The sequence below is a fragment of the Ambystoma mexicanum genome, chromosome 5p (assembly GCF_040938575.1).
Source record: "Ambystoma mexicanum isolate Mex_15411 chromosome 5p, UKY_AmexF1_1, whole genome shotgun sequence".
NCBI classification, from domain to species: Eukaryota; Metazoa; Chordata; class Amphibia; order Caudata; family Ambystomatidae; genus Ambystoma; species Ambystoma mexicanum.
In genome coordinates, this window is record NC_090930.1 from 179626738 (window position 1) to 179646120 (window position 19383).

Consider the following 19383-nt stretch of genomic DNA (forward strand, 5'->3'; position numbering starts at 1 on the left):
ATTCCTGTCATTATCTAATTCATCATACTCAGGTTGGAGCAGTTATTCATGATACCTTAATTTGTTCTAGGCTGGCTTTCTATACCTTACCCACGCCCTTTGCAGTGATCCATCGCTCTGCCTGTTTTATCAGCCAGAGGGTTGTATCATTTGGAAGGTCTTCAATTGACTTCACAACTATCAAATCGTGTGAACAGGGATCCGGAAGACCCTACCTCCTGTATCCTTTTGAGTATTGTATCCTTTTCAGTTAATACTTTGGTACATTCTGACAGAATCAGAAGCCATGGAGGGTATGGATCCTTTAGCTGTTTTGACACAGTTGATCAGCGATTTGAGAACCGAAATGGTTACAGCACAGGACATGTTACGGCACCGTATGGACGTTATGCAAGACGCCCTGCATGGTAGTCCTCAGGGAGCACGGGTGCCAATGGCTACGGCATCTGGATCTGGGACTACGGCACCCCCACAGGAAACTATTAACGTGGTTATGCCCACTCAGTTTCCCTTGGCCCCTCCGGAACGGTTCACGGGTGATCCCAAAACCTATAGAACCTTTGTAAATCAGTGCCGACTCCATTTTCTTTGCCGTCCTACATCCTTCCCTGATCTAACCACAAAAGCAGCCTTCGTGCTTTCCCATTTAGGGGGCACAGCTGCTGCTTGGGCTAACCCTTTGTTGGAAACAAATAGCCCTTTGTTGTACGATTGTGACGATCTCTTGACTGCTATGAGTAAAGTCTTTGACATGCGTTATTCTACCCAAGCCACAGATTTAGAGTTGCTTAACCTACAACAAGGCAACCAACCCCTTATGTCTTACGTTGCCCGGTTCAATCAACTGACGGCGGAAACCCAATGGCCTGACAGCAAGAAAACAGCTGTTTTCTACAAGGGTCTTTCTGAAGAACTCGAAAGATGCATTATCTACAGTTCCTGTGGTTCCTACGGGTTTTCCAGAGTTGCTCGATTTGGTTCTACAAATCGACGCCCGAAGGAATGCTCGAAAGGGAGAGAAAAAGCCCTTCATGCCAGTCTCGGGGCGTTCAGAGACACCAGCAGTCATCTCTAACGACCCTGAACCCATGCAGATTGGCACCGTGAGAGGCCGATTGTCCAATGCAGAACGGGAGAACCGAAGAAAAAACCACTTATGTATGTACTGTGGTTCTTCCGAGCATTTATTGGCGACATGTCCTAAAAAACCCATCAAGCGTTCGGGAAACGCCAAAACTCGACAATAGCAGGAGTCCCTATGTCGAGTGTTTCATCGGACTCCAGTACCATTCCTAAACATGCACCTGTAATAGTTCAGGTGACGTTACGTTGTGATGAGCGAGAAGCGGTTTCCAAGGCCATGGTTGATTCTGGAGCCACCAACAATTACATAGACATCACTTATGCCAAGAACTGTTCCTTACCCCTTGTAAACAAAAAAAGACCTGAAACGGTGAACACCGTGGACGGATCTGTTTTGACTTCTGGTATGGTAACCCAGGAGACGGTACCTGTTCAGATGACATTATCGAATAATCATTCAGAAGAAATCATCTTCGATGTTATTGCTGCTCCACAGTACGAAATCATACTTGGTCTTGCATGGTTAACCCTTCACAATCCTGCTGTTGACTGGGTTTCGGGATCGCTCCAATATCCTTCGGTTCATTGCAATGAACATTGCTTTACCAGTCAGGAGGTGTCAAATAAACAACACATATTGGCCTCTATGGTGGAGGAGTCAACTATCAACGTAGTACATCAATGCGACAATACCATACCATGCGAATACGCTGATTATGCTGATGTCTTTGATAAAGGCCAGGCAGAACAATTACCTCCCCATCGACAGTACGACTGTCCTATCGAATTGATTCCTGGTGCCAAAATTCCTACAGGCCGTGTTTATTCACTAACACCTAAAGAAGATGTTGCGTTAAAAGAATACATTGATAAAGCGCTAGCAATGGGCTTTATACGGCCTTCACAATCACCTGCTGCATCTCCTCTATTCTTTGTTCCTAAGAAAGAGGGAGATCTCAGGCCTTGCATTGATTACAGGGCACTTAATGATATCACCATCAAAAACGAATACCCCTTACCACTGATAAACGTTCTATTGGATCAATTAGGCACTTCCAGTAATTTCACCAAATTGGACTTGCGAGGTGCATACAATTTGGTTCGCATTCGTGAAGGCGACGAATGGAAGACCGCTTTTAAGACACGGTATGGTCTTTACGAGTATTTGGTGATGCCTTTTGGTCTGTGCAATGCTCCCGCCACATTTCAATTCTTCATGAATGATATATTCAGAGACATAATGGACCAATTTGTGGTTATCTATCTGGATGACATTCTGATCTACTCATCATCTTTATCGGAACACGTCAAACATGTTTCTACAGTCCTACAAAGACTCAGGGAGAACCATCTTTATGTGAAAGCCGAAAAATGCGTCTTTCATTCACAGGAAGTGGAATTCCTTGGTTACGACATTACCAATCTAGGTGCTCGAATGAGTCGTTCCAAGGTGAAGGCCGTCTTGAATTGGCCGATTCCGCATAATGTCAAGTCACTACAGTCTTTCTTAGGCTTTGCGAATTTCTATCGCAGATTTATTCATTCCTTTTCCAAAACAGTAGCTCCTTTGACGGCTTTAACTAGTTCTAAAGTTCCTTTCTGTTGGAACCAACATGCCCAAGCAGCATTCGAAAAGCTGAAAGAAGCATTTACCACTGCACCCGTGCTTCAACATCCGGATCCAGATCGCCAGTTTATCGTTGAAGCGGATGCATCCAGTGTCGCTATTGGTGCAGTACTCTCACAAGTTTGCACAGAAACCAAGGAGGAACACCCAGTGGCTTTCTTCTCTCGCAAACTTACCTCATATGAACGAAACTACACCGTCACTGAGCGGGAACTACTGGCTATCAAGGATGCTTTCCGAGAATGGCGTCATCATCTTCTTGGGGCCAAACATCAGGTGTTGGTGTACTCTGACCATAGAAATCTCCAAGCATTCAAATCCATGAAATGCCTTACGGCCCGTCAGGCCAGATGGCATGTCTTTTTTGCCCAATACGATTTCCAGGTCACCTATCGTCCTGCCCGAGAACATGTTAAGTCGGACGCTTTGTCCCGTATGAGTGAAGAGGCGCAGGAAGAAAAACAAGTACAGATTCAGCTGTTGGCAGATCATGTAATATGTAGTTGTTCGGTTCAACCATCCTTAAAAACCGAAGTACAAGAGTGGGTAAAAATCCATCCACAAGTTGTCCAGGATATGAAACTGGACGTACATAACGGTTTACCATTCACACAAGGAGTACTTTATCTACCAACCCCTTCAATGCGGAATAAAGCCCTCAAATGGAATCATGATTCCTTGATTGCAGCCCATCCTGGACGGAAGAAAACACTGGAGCTGCTCAAAAGGTGGTGCTGGTGGCCATCCATGGCAAAAGATGTTATAGACTATGTATCTTCTTGTTCTGTATGCATCCAATGTAAAAATACTCCTGGTAAACCAGTGGGCTTACTCCAGTCCCTACCTGTCCCTAACAAACCATGGGACATGATATCTATGGACTTTGTGGTAGAACTCCCCCCAAATCAGGGATATGATACCATATGGGTCGTAGTGGATTATTTCACTAAATTGGCTCTTTTTATTCCCTGTATTGGTTTACCAACTGCTGCTGTTCTGGCTGAACTATTCATCCAACATATATTTCGTTTCTTTGGTCTACCATCAGTAATCATTACAGACAGGGGCTCACAGTTTGCATCTCGCTTTTGGAGAGCTTTAACATCTGCATTACTGATTGATGACAGAATGTCCAGTGCTTATCATCCTCAAACTGACGGACAGACTGAAAGGGTCAATTGCACTATGGAACAATATCTGCGGTGTCTGTGTTTGCAATACTAATCGGATTGGCTCACGGTACTGCCGGCGGCTGAATTCGCCTATAACAACTCTTATCATAGTGCCATAGGCACTTCACCGTTCTATGCTCTCTATGGACAACACCCCCGATCAATACCTCTGGATTCCGGTCTATCCTTGGACACGCCTGCCGCAGGCCGTACTTTTCGTGATCTGAAGAGATTACAGAGAAAAGTGAAGCAGCAATTGGAGCGGGCTAAACGACGTGACAAGTTCTATGCCGATGCTCATAGAGTACCCGCACCTGTCTATAAGGCTGGTATGAAGGTCTGGCTGTCCACTAAGAACTTAAGAATTCCAGGCAAAAAGAAATTGTTGCCTAAATACATTGGTCCGTATGTAGTGCTCCAAGTACTTAATCCTGCTGCTGTACGTCTGGCTTTGCCACAACGATGGCGAGTGCATCCTGTATTCCACGTGTCACTCATTAAGCCATTTTCTGAAGCTACTAGACTGCCTGTACGGCCTGTTGCTATTTCTGTGCGGGGTTCAGATGAATACGAGGTACAAGACATACTGGATATGAAACTACGTTCTGGTAGACCATATTATCTGGTGGATTGGAAGGGCTATGGTCCCGAAGATAGGTCCTGGGAACCTCTTTCTAATATTCATGCTCCTGCTTTATTGAAGCGCTTTCACACAAGAAGGGGAGAGGTTGCCCCTTTGGGGGATGGCACTGTCATGCATGCTGGACGCTACGCTCGTAGAACAGCTAGACCGTTCTATTCCAAATGGAGGTTATTCGATACGTTACCGGGAAAACGACGTTTGCACTTTTCACGTCGCTAACTTCACGTGACTTTTGCTTCGTCACGTGAACTACGGTATTACGTATTTAAGCAGCGTAGAAACTTCACTCGCTGCTTCTGATCGAATCTATTGGCGTTGTGTAGCTGAACCTCTGATCTGCATCCTGGCATATTTCTACAGCTACTTTTGGACCTTCTATAGCGTGTGTTCCGCCGCACGCTGATTCCTGGAGCTATTCCTTCGCGTGATAATTCACACGCGTTCTCTGTCTTCATACGCGGCTGGCCCGGACCGCGTAAATCCTGTCCGCGTGTAAATCCACACGCACTCTCTGTCTTCAAGCGTGGCTGGCCCAGACTGCGTGAATCCTGCCCGCGTGTAATCCCACACGCGCACGTTGTCTTTAAACGTGGCTGTTCCGGACTGCGGGAACACCGCCCGCGTGTAATTCCACACGCGCACTCTGTCTTCAAGCGCGCCTGGCCCAGACTGCGTAAATCCTGCCCGCGTGTAAAATCCACACGCGCACTCTGTCTTCAAGTGCGGCTGGCCAAGACCGCGTAAATCCTGCCCGTGTGTAAAATCCACACGCGCACGTTGTCTTCACACGCGGCTGGCCCAGACTGCGTGAATCCTGCCTGCTTGTAATCCACACGCACACGTTAATTTCTTCGCGGCTGTTTATAACCGCGTGTACTTTGTTTTTTCCTTAAAAAGAGCGCTATTTCTAACTCCTGCATCTGTGAGATTAACAGAAGGATTGATCCCTATATATAGACATTACTTTCCGTGGGAAGGAAGCTTTTCAAGGATTATTGGAAGGTGACATTGAACTGAACTTTTGGACGCTATCCTGTGGTGAATTCAACCCGTATCTAGCGTGAGCCTCGTTCCGTTCGGGATAAGTCTCCCTTACTAATTTTCCCTTCCTTGTCGTTTGTTCTACATTCATTTTCATCAAGAGACTTCTGGATTCTTCTACCCTAAACTAAAGGTCAGTGTAAACATTCCTGTCATTATCTAATTCATCATACTCAGGTTGGAGCAGTTATTCATGATACCTTAATTTGTTCTAGGCTGGCTTTCTATACCTTACCCACGCCCTTTCCAGTGATCCATCGCTCTGCCTGTTTTATCAGCCAGAGGGTTGTATCATTTGGAAGGTCTTCAATTGACTTCACAACTATCAAATCGTGTGAACAGGGATCCGGAAGACCCTACCTCCTGTATCCTTTTGAGTATTGTATCCTTTTCAGTTAATACTTTGGTACATTCTGACATCTTGGAAATATGTTTTTTTTGGCAAAATAGATTTCCTAAGTAAAAGCGGAGGGATATCCTTTGGACAATAAACACAGCGTCACTCTGACACATATTACACACTGCTCCTTTCTCAAATCAGGAGAGGGGAAATTCTCTGACCTATCAGATTCTTAAAGGGTTGGGCATAGATAATCAGATTCCCCAACCCCTTTGGAAATGGATAAATAGGGACTGTTGAGGACCCAGAAAAACACACTTTCCACTCATCAACTGATTCCTTGGTGAAGCACCCTGCAGGAAGATCCAGGCTCCAGACATAGATCCAGACTTCAGTCTCTAGAACCAGACTCTAGAACCTTGAAGCAGGAATGCCCAACCCAAAAGCTGAACTCTTCTCAGCTGGCCTTCAGAATCTTTTGCAATCTGATTCTAACCCCTAAACTTCCAAGGGGCACCACACAATCCAACAGCCTGGCTGAGCTGTTTTGGTTCTGGCCAACAACCGTGCTAGAACCCAAGATCCCGACCAGTCCAACAGAGCTGTAACCCAGAACCCATTCAGGTCCAATTCAAGAGGCCGCGCAGACCAGAGTGCCTTGCTGAGAGCAGAGTCTAGGTGCCCTGATCCTGTCCGGTGGCGAGTGAAGTCCAAACCCATGACCAGATCTTTGACAGGCCCATTCCATTTCAAAGCCATAGGAGTGAGTATTTAGTCTAGAACTGTCCATAGTCATCTATTAGTTTAAAGTAATCCTATTCAATCCATTTCAGCCTATCCAGAACTGCATTATAAAATCTTGAGTCCATCCTGAATTCTTCTCATTATATAGTCTGTGATAATTGTAGCGATAATCATCTTGGCGCTAACATATATATAGAACAATCTACCTCTACTAAAACCTCTGTAACTTCTGAGCCGTACGTCCTAGAAACTTAAATGTCATTTTGAAGCTAACATCCTCAGCTTTCATACGAACCCAAAACAACATTTCAATTCCTTATAGTTTTCTGCAATCGCGTTTCCCGCACGGGAAAAAGTTGCTGCAATTTGCAATTCGGCTCAAATTCACCACATGTAAAAACAGCTTTTTCTTGCTTTCAACATCTGAATTTCGTTTTCCATCTGCTAATCATTCTATAATCATTGCTAGTGTTGATCTGAACTAATCCAAAACAACTCTCACTAGTTCTGAATCTCATTTAGCGAATTAAAATCATTTTAGCATTTTCCCATTCATTGCCAATCACATTTAAAAGCATTTTGACATGTCTTTAAAATCAATCCTGTTCTCTCTAAGCTTGCTGGGGGGAATTGGGATTGAAGTGCATTTTTGATTGTATTCCAGACACCTTTGTGCCCTCATTCCATCTCTTCATATTGCATATTGGGTGATGAGTAACAGCAGGGGAAAAGAGTGATTACATTGTCTTTGGTTAAATTCATATCAAGTTTTATTTCTGTGTTGCATTTCTTCCTGTCATTGCAATCTCTTGAACCCATACAAAGTATTCTCTGCTAGATTATTCTTCCTATTCCTACTCCTAATTGATTAAAGAGATTGTTGATATTGTAATATTACACTTTGCTGATCATTGTTCATATTCATAAGTGTGATATTCAGATATTATTCATATTCACAAAAGTATAATCTATATATTGTTCAATTCTTCAAATAAATCTTTTAATTTGCAAAACAAACCTATTTCTTGGTTCAGTGAGACCGGGGGAATTCAAAGAGAGGGGCGTTATATAAGGGTACATCATCCAGAATTAAACTAACTTTGACATAAAAATATATAAATAAGGGTTTCCATTGGGCATCCCATACTAGGCATTGACTTAGTTGGAGTGCCGGATTGAAATCACTTACAGTAGTGGGTAAGGTTGATAGTTGTGCCTGTTTGTGTAGGTCTTCTTATTTATTGTTCTGTCCTTATTGGATTGTTGCTTGCTATCGGTTCCGCCTAGTATTGTTTGTCTTGTTCTTGTAGGTGTTCCCCTTTGTCGGTTCTAGGTGTTGTTTGTAACGGCATGTGTGCTGTCAGCTGGTTCTATTTGGCTTTTCAGTTTTATTGTTTCAGTTGTTTCCGTCTGTTACCGAGATGCTGAAAAGTTCCAGGTTTTTGTCGCCAGGTGGGAGAAAGAAGAGCCTCCTAGTTTTTTCATGGCGTATGGCTTTGTTTGCAGGTGGATTTCATTGCTCGATCTGAGGAGTCTCGTTGACTTATAGATGGTTATCTTCTTTTGTAGGAATTCTGCTCCCTGGCCATTGATTGCCCTGTGTTTTATGCACATTGTTTTGAATGTGATACTTCGTTTGATTGGAAGCCAATGGAGCATTTTTAAAGCTGGTGTGATTTGATCTCTTCTATATAGTTTGAGGAGGAGTCTAGCTACTGTGTTTTTGATACGTTGTAGTTTCTTCAGAAGATGGTCTGGCATTCCGAGGTAGAGACTGTTGGCGTAGTCGATTCTTGACATGATGCTGGCTACGATTGTCAGTGTTTTGTATGTATGTAAAAGGAAGGGGTACCCAGGAATAACCAAACAGGACATGGCGCATGATGGCGCACAATTTGCAAACTGTCAAACGTCCGTATGGCAAGCTTTAAGGACACAGTAGCCAGACACGTCAGACATTAGTGCGATTATGGCACGCAATATGGAGGAAGTCGAAGACCCCTTACACTACATTCAGACGATTCAAGAGCTTGAAACGCGAGAACCATAGGACAAAGCAGTAGCATTATTATATCACATATTATGCCAAGAGTTGCCTGAGCAGCTGCACAAGCAACTCAAGAAATGAGAGGGAATGCAGAAATCCTTGGTCTAAAATACATCTCCCGGTAGTACACTATTGCATGCTAATACAAGAGAACGTGAGGAAAAAATGCAAGGAAAGAAAGCAAGAGGAAACAAAGTTAGTATAGAAGGAGCTATCTAAATAGACCATGGAAGGGGCAGTATTGACAAGCGTGGGAATACAATCAAGGGGCACCAAAGACACAGTACGCACCACCGCCCATGGGGGGAGAGTACATGGGAAGGGTAGGGCACAGCATGGGTTCCGCTGAAAGAGGGGAGCCACCTAGTGGACACAGGTATGGGCACCAGACATAGAAAAACCAAAGGGGATTCCCAGGGGGGATTTCATGGATATGGGCAACAAATGCAGCAGGGCCCAGGGGGAAATTCGGGGAGGTTCCAGGGGCAGAGGAGGGAGCCACCAAATGCTGGGTGTGTGGACAGATAGGACAATCTCAAGGGTATGCAGAAGCAAGGAAGGCATACAACAGAATGGGGGAATGCAGTACCAGCCAACATATCAGGGGGACCAGAACCAATATTACATGCAGGACCTGGCACCACAAAAAGGACAGGCACTGGACGCATAGCCACAGACACACTAGCTTACAACACAGGCACTGCAAATGCAAGCACAAATTTATCAGTATTCACTGGCACCACAGATGCCACAGATTCAGGGTAACACACAACACGCATACATGGCACAGAAAGTACCACAGATGCAGAACAGCACACAACCAAACGACAGGACAGTGGCACACAAAGGCTCCATGCAAATGACTTCCATTAGGACCTTGGGGGGAGGTCACTGTAGTGGAAGGCAAGACATTCTTGGGGAACGGGACGTCCTTATACCCTTAATAGGACAGCCCACAGGTGGACTTGATATGTTCCATCCTATCGTTTACACCCAACCCTGCGGAGGAACCACGTATAGGGGTGATGATAGGTGACAAGACTTTTTCCTTTCTTGTAGACACAGGGGCGACTAAATCCTGCATCATGGAAGGGAAAAATAGTATGTCAGGTGATTCCATGACTGCCCCAGGGTTCTCTTGGGTGATGGAATGGGTTCCTTTTACAGATGATATTGCATTTTCTATAGGGGAGCATGATCTATCTTTGCCCCTACTCTATTCCCGACAGACAGCCATAAATATACAGGTGAGAGACATCATGAGCAGACTTAACATGACCATTTCATTCACTGACAAGGGTATAGTGTGCTCCACACCAGGGATACACCTTCTAAATGTGAGGGAAATCATTCAAGCTTATTGTGGATGAAGGGTACAAAGGGGGGCGCCAGTGGACAAGGAGCTGTATCAATATGGGACTGAAATCATAATAACATGGCTTGCATGGATTCAGGGGAAAATGAGGCGCCTTTCAAACGAGTACTTGTTCAGGCCAGAGATTCCGTTAGATGGGAAAGGAGGGACAAAAGTGCCACTAGAATTAGAGGCAGTAATATTGGGAGATGATTGGATAATAGTGCAATGGACAGATGATACAGGGCGACCATGACGAGCAGTGATCGCCATAGCAGAAGGGTACAGATTGACTACAGTCACAGATGAAGAACTACGAGATGTTGTTCGAAGTGAGCATCACATATTGGGTAAAAATACATTACAGCGAGGTACCACAGAAAATGGCGATGGCGCTGAAAGCGCTGTTAACCTTTCTGGAGGAGGACTTGGAAAAGGTACCCAACATCTTATGGACCACATGTCCCTATGATGTGGGTCTCCTGAAGGGGATAGGAGCAGTGAAGATAAAGCTGAAGCCAGGAGCAATTTTACCACAGGTTAAACAATACCCACTCTCAAGGGAGACAGACAAAGGTATCTATGAACCATTGCAGCACTAGTGAAGCAGGGCATCCTTGTGCCATCAAAATCACCATGCAACACGGCTGTGTAGCTTGTCAAAAAGGTGGAAACATACAAGACTTCCTCAAGGTACTGTGAATCACCTTCTATATTCAACAGGGTCCTTCAGATAGACCTAGACAATGTACAGATTGAAAGCATGGTTATACGGTACATAAACAATATATTGATTGCAGCAAGACAGAAGAACGTATATAAATGACTGAGCACATATGCTAACAGTACTAGCAGACAAGGGATACAAGGTTGAGAAGGCCAAACTACAATATTGCCAGACAGAAGTGTTATATACTATACAGATGATCTCCCAAAATGGCAGACGAGTGATCACAGAAAGTGCAGAGGCAATACGCAGGACAGAAAAACCCACAACAGTCAGAGAAATGCAGCAGTTTCTGGGGATGTGCAATCAATTCAGGGCATAGATATTTGATTACAGCACTTACACTAGGCTCTTATTTGCTGCACTGAAGGAAGCACAGAGAGGAGAGAAGACAATACAATGGACAACAGAAATAACTGAGGCATTTAACGAGTTGGAAGAAGTAATATGCACAGCTCCAGTGTTAGGGATCCCAGACTAACAAAAAGGTTTCTTTGTGTTCTCACGCTCCAACGGAGTGGTGATGACTGCAGTACTGACACAGAAGACTAGCTTTGGGTACAATCCACTAGCTTACTACAGTGGGAAATTAGACCCCGTAATGAGAGGACACTATCCATGCGAACAGGCATTGGCTGCACCCACATTTGCAGTGGACAAATCATCGAGTATTACCATGGGATGCAGTACCACTCTTTACATAGAGCATGCTCTCTTTGCAATACTGGAAAGACCGAAGAGCACACTGACAACACAAAGGACGGGACAACTGAGGTAGTGCCAAGTGCAGGCATACCATCACATTATTCAACACAAGCAGCAGAATTTGTGGCCTTAATTTTACCATTAGAGTGTAGCAGTGGAAAGGAAGTGATGAGTTATTCAGATTCAGCCTACTTGACATCCACAGTGCATTCTGGGCTGTCACATTGGATGAGGAGGGACTTCAAACATGCTGATGAGTCACCGGTGCAGCACGTACTCCTATTGGGCAGACAAGTAGATGTCATAGATCTCCCAGAACAACCTCTCACCACCTTGAAGAGGTGCACAGCGTGCTGAGAACCGAGCTTGGTCCCAGGCCCTCATGGAACAGAAATCCAGGGGTGGGTGGCAGGGGGCAAGGCCAATGGTAATCCTGTAACCCTGCAACAATGTAATAGATAGTTTCTTGGGGAAAGGGAAGGCCAGCCACCTGACATGGAAGAGCCAACTGAATAAGATCTATAAGGGTAATCTATAGTGCATATCACTTCGAGCACCCAATGAAAATGTGTGATAGGTTTTTTGGGGAGGGCCCAGTTTGTGAAGCCATTTAATATCAAAATATATTGACACAGGTTTAGAAATGGCGACTCTGGAGATAGTTGAATGTCCTGTATGATCCCTGTTGATTTGTTTAATAAATGACAGTTCTAACTTGCCCTAGGCTGAGCCCTCTGCTTGTTCTGGGGGCAGGGCTGTTGGGGCCTTGGGAGCTGAATGGATGAGCTTGTAGTAACCCCCAGAACTCTGGCATACCAGCCCTCACCATTATAAACAAATGGTTTCTGTGCACTACTGAGTGAAGTCATTCATTAATTGAACTAGTGTTGTAGTAATATCTCAAACATTTTCAGGTGCTCCAGGTTCAGCTCTCGCTACTCATGATAAAAGAGCTAATAGCATTTCAGTCATACAAACCCAGAATCCACTGAGGAAAGACCTGGTCAGTCTTATACGAGGAATTACCTGCTTTAGTAGTATTCAAATACATTTCTCCACATTCAATCAATGGATTTATAGTTTTACTGTTAAAAAAAACAACTATATTTTTGCAATACTTCAAATAAACTATATATTATTTTGGTATACATACCAAGGTGAATTATACAGAGGAATTTTCTTCAAATCTTCAAATATAATGCATGAAATACAGTAACATTTGTGTATCAACCCTTCTTAAGACCGCATAATCTGTCATGCTAAATGTCATGGATAGAGCCAATACTTCACACTACGCGTTTCATGGTTCAAAGACCCCTTCTTCAGGTGCAGCTGTTACTGATGACTTCAAACTGTGGAAAAACAACAGAAGAAAATAGTATAACTACTAAATACTCCTCAGATTGAACACTCATGGATAAATCACAATAATATATTAATCTCACTAACCTTTTTGGACAAAATGGCATAATGTTGTAGTAGGGATATTTGGTTTGTCTGTCAATTAGTTCCTCCCTAATCTGTAAAAAATGTCAAGTGTTTCCAATGTTAAATCCTCTATGAGCAATCCATTGTACAAAGCTCATGGTTGTACTAGGTAGACACTCTTAAATAAACAATAAGGATAAATCAAGAGCAACATGCTTTATGAACCTACTTTTATGGCTACAATCAAGTCCAATAGATCACGCTCATGTCCACTTCATTTTCCTCAATTGTATCGGCAGGCAAATCTAAAATGAATGTAAAGCCCACTTAGAATAACGAAATGCCAAGCAGCACTTCCAATGAACTAAATCTCAAGAAAGGATGTAGAAGAAAGTCGTAAATAATTACATCAGGCTGTCAATCACCTCAAAAAAATCGCAACGCTATGCGGGAACAGGAAAATGGCTAATGCTTCAGCCTCCCGTCCTGCATTGCGGCTTTTTATTCATTTCCTTGTTGTGTCACGTGATCGCGGGCTGGTCACGTGATACAGTCATGTGAGAGGCTGCAGAATCCTCTGACTGACAAAGAACATTTTTATTTTTCAAAGAACTCCTAAGCAGGGCCACGTGTTCGTGTGATGAGCACGTGACTAGGTAGGAGCTAGGATGGTAACATTCCTCTTAAGTCAAATTAGTTCTAATTGAAACCATCCATACGTGGTTAAACAAGGAATACTTTATCCTTTAATGTAGAATCGATTATAATATAATAACATCAATCAAATTTATTTCTGTGTTTTATATATGAATACGTGATAGGGTTCCTAATCATGTGATAAAAATAGTCAACATTATGAGCATGTTTATTTGGATTTCCAAACTGGTATTGGATCAAACAGTGATGTGGTCCTTATTGGAAATGTATGTAGTTCAATTATTCTGTGTGGCAGTAAAAGGACGGCAGGAACTGCAGTCTTCCTTCTGGAGTCACATATAGCTTAACGTCGCAGTGCAATTGCATGATTTGATAACCAGACCAGTGGTATTGATTTAATCGAGTATTGCAATAAGTCACTAAATTTATCTCTGAATCACCACTCCAATTAAATAGTATTCCAATGCTACTTCATCACTGGGTCACCTGTCATGCAATCAACCATATGTGTGTAGTGAAGGAAATGCTCATGTTAAGTAATATGAGATAGTCTCAATGTGTTAGTATTTTTAATGTAATTATAAGACAACAAAATCCACAATCCACAATGGGAATAACTACAAAACATCAGTCTTATAGAGACAACATGTATATATATACTCAATAGGTAACACAAATGAAAATGTTTTTATAAACAAATCATGCACATCCAATTATTGTTGATAGCTGAAGGTATGTAGTGGCTCATTAAATGCATCATTAACTTCTCTACATTTCGTAAATAGTTCCAGACTTACATCATACTGACACTTATACTTAAAATTAGATAAAGCAAGTGAAATCAAATCCATTATTCATCCCTTTAGGTTCCAAAGAATCCAATCTTTCAATCCATTCAATTTATTTCTGCCTAGGTAAAACACTGATGTTGCCCCCTCTTCTTGGGCAGTTCACCTGCTTCAAGATAATTAGTTTAATCCGTGCTATTGAATGTTTGAAGGTTTTAAAGTGTTGTGCCACTGGTGAATGTGTAGAGCATACTTGGATATTAGACTTATTCTCAGTCCATCTCGTTTTCACTTTCCTGGGCCTATGTCCTACATAATATATGCTGCATGGGCATCTGATCCTATAAAATACATTTTTAGAATCACAAGTACTTCTATGTCTCATGGGTATTTTTCTGTCAGTGTATGGATAATTGATACTAGATCCTTTGATTATATTGTTTAAATGTTGGCAGTTGTTACATGGTAGTGTCCCCTTAAAAATTCCTTGATCAGTTGGAATCTGCTGGTAGTCTACTCATATTAGATGATCCTTAATACATTTACTTTTCCTCTAAGCAAATGTTGCACTGTTTGCAAATATCTGGGCAAGAATGGGATCCATCTTAAGCATTTCCCAGTTCTTTTTGATAATTTGTTTGATTTCGTAGCTCTTTTCTGAGAAGGTGGTAACATAAACCAATGGTTCTGATTCAGTTTTCTCAGAAGGCTGTAAAGTTTGAAATCTTGGAACTGCTGAAGCTTTTGAAAATGCCTTATTGAGTTGTTTATCAGAATTTCCTCTTTTCAAAAAAATGTCTTTCAAATTGGTACCTTGATTAAAAATTCAGAAGTATCAGAAATAATTATCTTATAGCGTACAAATTTACTATAAGGTATGCTTTCAATTGTGGTCCTCATATGGAAACTAGATGACATTAATATACTATTTCTGTCAGTGGTTTCATTGTAAATGGTAGCCTGCAGTGTATTCTCTTTGATGTAGACTTCCACATCCAAAAATTGAATCTGACTTTTGCTAGTCTGGGTTGTGAATTTCCAGAAAGTCCCTTGCCTAAGAAGGCTTGCTGGTTCAAAACAACAAACAAAGAAAAAAGAAGTAACTCTGGTGGTCTTGAACCTGGGCAATTGCTCTTTGCCCCTAGGTGCTCCCTCTGCCGGGCTCAGATCCTCCTTGCAAAGTGGGCCTCCCTCTTTCGGGTTCACTATGGCCTTTCACATACAGTTTGTAATATTCAGGAGCCGTAATGCCTTTTAAACAAACAACACTGTGGACAACCCTCGACCGGGTTCACTCTTGTCGACACAATGTTCCTGGGTGCATTACTCTGCATCCCAACTCGCAGGCATCCCTCCGCCGGGTTTACGTTTGCCAAATATAACGTTTATTCTGCTTTAACTCAATACAGGATTCACTGTCAGTAGCTTTCCCCTTGGCATCCCTCAGTTGGGTTCACATAGCCTTCTTTCACAAAGTTCATGAATTTCTAACAGTTCACAATTTGCAAAATTTCTTCAGAAAGCGTTGGTTACCTTCTCCTGACTTCCCAGTGTCTACAAAGATATTTTTTTCACTTGTATCAAATTGCTGTTCCACAAACATATACATGTAAAAGTCCTTCAAAACATCTTCTATATAGTCTTTCACTTTTCTCTCAATGCACACTAGTTGTACTTGTGGTTCATAGAAAGTGCGTCGACATGACACACACAAACAATGTCAGGTCTTTCACTTGAAGACAACTCAAACATTGCAATACCTTTCATTTACTGTTAAAACATTAGATCCTTTGAAAGAATAGGATCATCATTTCCACTTCCTATACAGACCCTCCAGGATTTTGCGGTATGAAATGGCAAATTTTGCGGCACAAACCTTTATTTATGGTGGCATTTTTGCAGCACAATTTTGATTGACTGGAGGGTGCAAGATTGGTACATTGTAGGAAAGAGGCTGTCTGCAAGGCTACAAGAGAGTCAGGGTATCAATATATGTATCTTTTATATCAAATAAGAAGAGTCCTAGATGTCTCTGGCTTGGCAGAACAGTGTTTGTTTTGTCTACATTTTTTGGTTTAATGGGCATGCTTATTTAATATTATTAACATTGTTGATCATTATCAGTTGTAATGCTGAAAATATTCTGCTTCTATGTTCCCCAATCCCGCAAACACCCACACACCTCTCACCCAACACACCTCACACATTCACCATCACAACTTGTATTTTTGAACCTCACGCTCAGTCATACACAAACATACTAACATGCTCTGTCACACTGCCAAGTCACAATTTGCGCACTCTAGTCACTGTCAAACTCCAATCATACTCCCAACTCACACCGTAGGCTCCCCAATTCCTCCCGTAGTATACAGTCCTTCATTCTTGCATGCTACTTCTGCATCTTTCATCCTTTCTCCCATTTATTCACACTGTTCCCTCATCCTTTCTCCCAATCTGCAGCCTACTACTACACATGAGCCCACGTTCCTTCCACGTTCTGTACCTCCGCTCTCTCTGATTTCTGGCCCATCACCCCACTGCTTTCCTTCTGCTCTCTTGCCCACTGATTCCTCCTCTGACCCACTGCTCTCCCTCTGATCTCTCTTCACTTTATTGCCTACCATGCCACAGCTCACCCATCACTCCCTTCACACTCCTTTCTATCACATATTGTGACCAGATGTCCTGTTTTTAGATAAGCCATTTTTGGAAATGAGCAGGCCACCTTAATCTCAAAGGTGACCTAGGCATTTCCACCGGGCAGAGCTGTAGCTCAATTGATGCGCTGGCCAGCCACCTTGAATACGTTTGTGTTGGAAACGCTCTCCCGACAATGGTCTACAGGCTCCCGTGCATTTCACCGTTCCTGGTCCTTAAGGGTCCTGCCACTACAAAATGCAACACAAAAAAAACACATTTCTATCCCATTTGGGGAACAGAAATGCAAGTGAGACAGCAGCTGTCACACTTAAACGTTTTTTTTAAAGTGTTGCATGAGTCAGTAGGGTCAATAAAGACCCTGCAAAGCAGTGGCACCCCTCGTGCACTTATTTGGCCTCCTGAGTTTTAAAAAAAAAACAAAAACAGACCCTTTTGTGGGTGTTTTTGCAAAAACGGCTGTTTTTGTGCTTTTTTGCAAAAACGGCCGTTTTTCGCTGCATTTTTTCGCTATAACCTGGAGGGTCTGCCTATACTTGATCCACTTGATCTACATATACATAATGTTTTAAATGGGTCATTTTCACCATCTGAAGCGTAGGAAATACACTTTCTACTGTTCTAATAGTCAGCATTTTATTTAACATTGCAAGTCATGTACATGGTGTTTTGCAGTGATATAGTTTAACACAAAGATTTCAAATTTTGGTATGATGTGAAGCCAGCATTCGTATAATGATGAAACTGCCTCTTAGATCTGCATTTGTCATGTCAAGCTAGTGAAGGACCCAGTCCTGTTTTTTCAAAAACATCACAGTCATCTATTCTCTTCAACATCTTGTTTTGTCTTTGTACATTATCATTTTTGTGCAAGAATCTTTTTCTGACTTTACAAGAAAACGTGTCAATATTACATAAAGAAGTACATGTCCATACCAAAGTTTGTTTGCTTACTTTTATTTCACACTGTATTAATGTTTCTACTTCACTACTTATTGTTTTTCGGGTTTCTTAATGTCTTCATTTCCAGTAATCACATTATTCTTTTGTTCGCAGCCACATCCACTGTCAAGCAAGTGTCACATTGCTTTGTTGAATGTAACTCTCACCATTAAAACATCTTTCTGTATGAGAAGTGTGTTTCCACTCTCAGCCAAATACATCACAACATTTCCCTTGTATAACTACACGTACTGTTTGTACTCTTTGGTAGAATGGCGTTGTGGCTTTAATGAATTTGTTTAGTTTATTCAAGACTAAGATTAACAATTCTCTTTTCAAATGAACAGCTTGTCTGATGATTCCATCTACTTTTTTCTTTTGCAGAAAACGCTTCACCACATGCCTGAATTCTAATTTCACATGTCTCAAAAGATTTGTGAAGACTCAAGAGTGGAACCATTTTTTTAAATATTCTTATTCCTTCTCCTGACAACTTTTGCCTTGCCACCATCGGCACCATCCTACCATCCATAGAACCCCACACCACAACCATGCTGCCCCAATCCTCCCTACCATGCAGCTTCTCTGAAAGAAATATCAGACTACGGTCCAGACTACCCAAACTGTATGAGCCGCGAGCCAGTGACTCGATCCAACCCAAACGCACTAACGGTTCCGCCACCACTAGCACCTGCGCCAACCTTACGTTGGAAAAACCCAAGTACACCCCTCCAATATTACGCCCAAACACAAAACCTACAACACAGCCATCTCTCACTAAGAACACTGCCGCACCTATACAAGGCGCCCTCATCAATGCACGCTCCATAATAGCCCATACAACAGATATAGCGGACCTTATTCTAGCAGCAGATCTAGATTTCCTAGCTATAACCTAGTCCTGGTCCCACGCAGCCGCTGGACCAACCCTCTCCTTAGCCATCCCAGACGACTACACCATCCTCCGAGCAGATAGAACAGAATCTAGAGGCGGTGGCCTGGCCAGAATCGCCAAAACACACCTCAACATCAGACTTGACTCCTCGACCGACCTCCCATCATGCGAATCACTCACAGCCAAGCTTCCTACCACTAACTCCCAAACGATATCCATCCACTTACTTTACAGACCACCCAGACCTTTAGGAACTTTCGAGGAAGACCTTAGCACCATCCTCGCCAACAACCTAAAAAACTCCTCCCAGAGCCTTCTCCTAGGGGATTTCAACTTAGGCTATAAAGACCCCAAAGATCACCACGCTACCCTCATCAACAATACTCTCTCTGAACTAGGCTTTACCCCAAAAATATCTGGCCCCACCTATAACAAAGGGAGAACCCTCGATTGGATAGCAGACTTCAACTGCGTGGCCTCCATCACTGATAACGCCCCCCAACCTTGGTCCGACCACCATCTCCTCTCC

The 19383-nt window shown here is 42.8% G+C and overlaps 1 long non-coding RNA gene across 3 annotated transcripts in view; it reads right to left on the minus strand.

Annotated features, from left to right (window-relative positions):
- Positions 1 to 19383, minus strand: part of LOC138480833 (uncharacterized) — a 135403-nt gene that overhangs the window by 22917 nt on the left and 93103 nt on the right. For 2 of the 3 annotated variants that reach the window (XR_011274139.1, XR_011274138.1), the window contains exons 1-4: positions 13141 to 16176; positions 12933 to 13003; positions 12769 to 12835; positions 11623 to 11762 (exon numbers count right to left, since the gene is read on the minus strand). This is a non-coding gene — a long non-coding RNA (uncharacterized lncRNA). Of the gene's footprint in view, positions 1 to 11622; positions 11763 to 12768; positions 12836 to 12932; positions 13004 to 13140; positions 16177 to 19383 lie in introns of those variants that run through there. The other variant, XR_011274140.1, reaches the window with a different exon arrangement.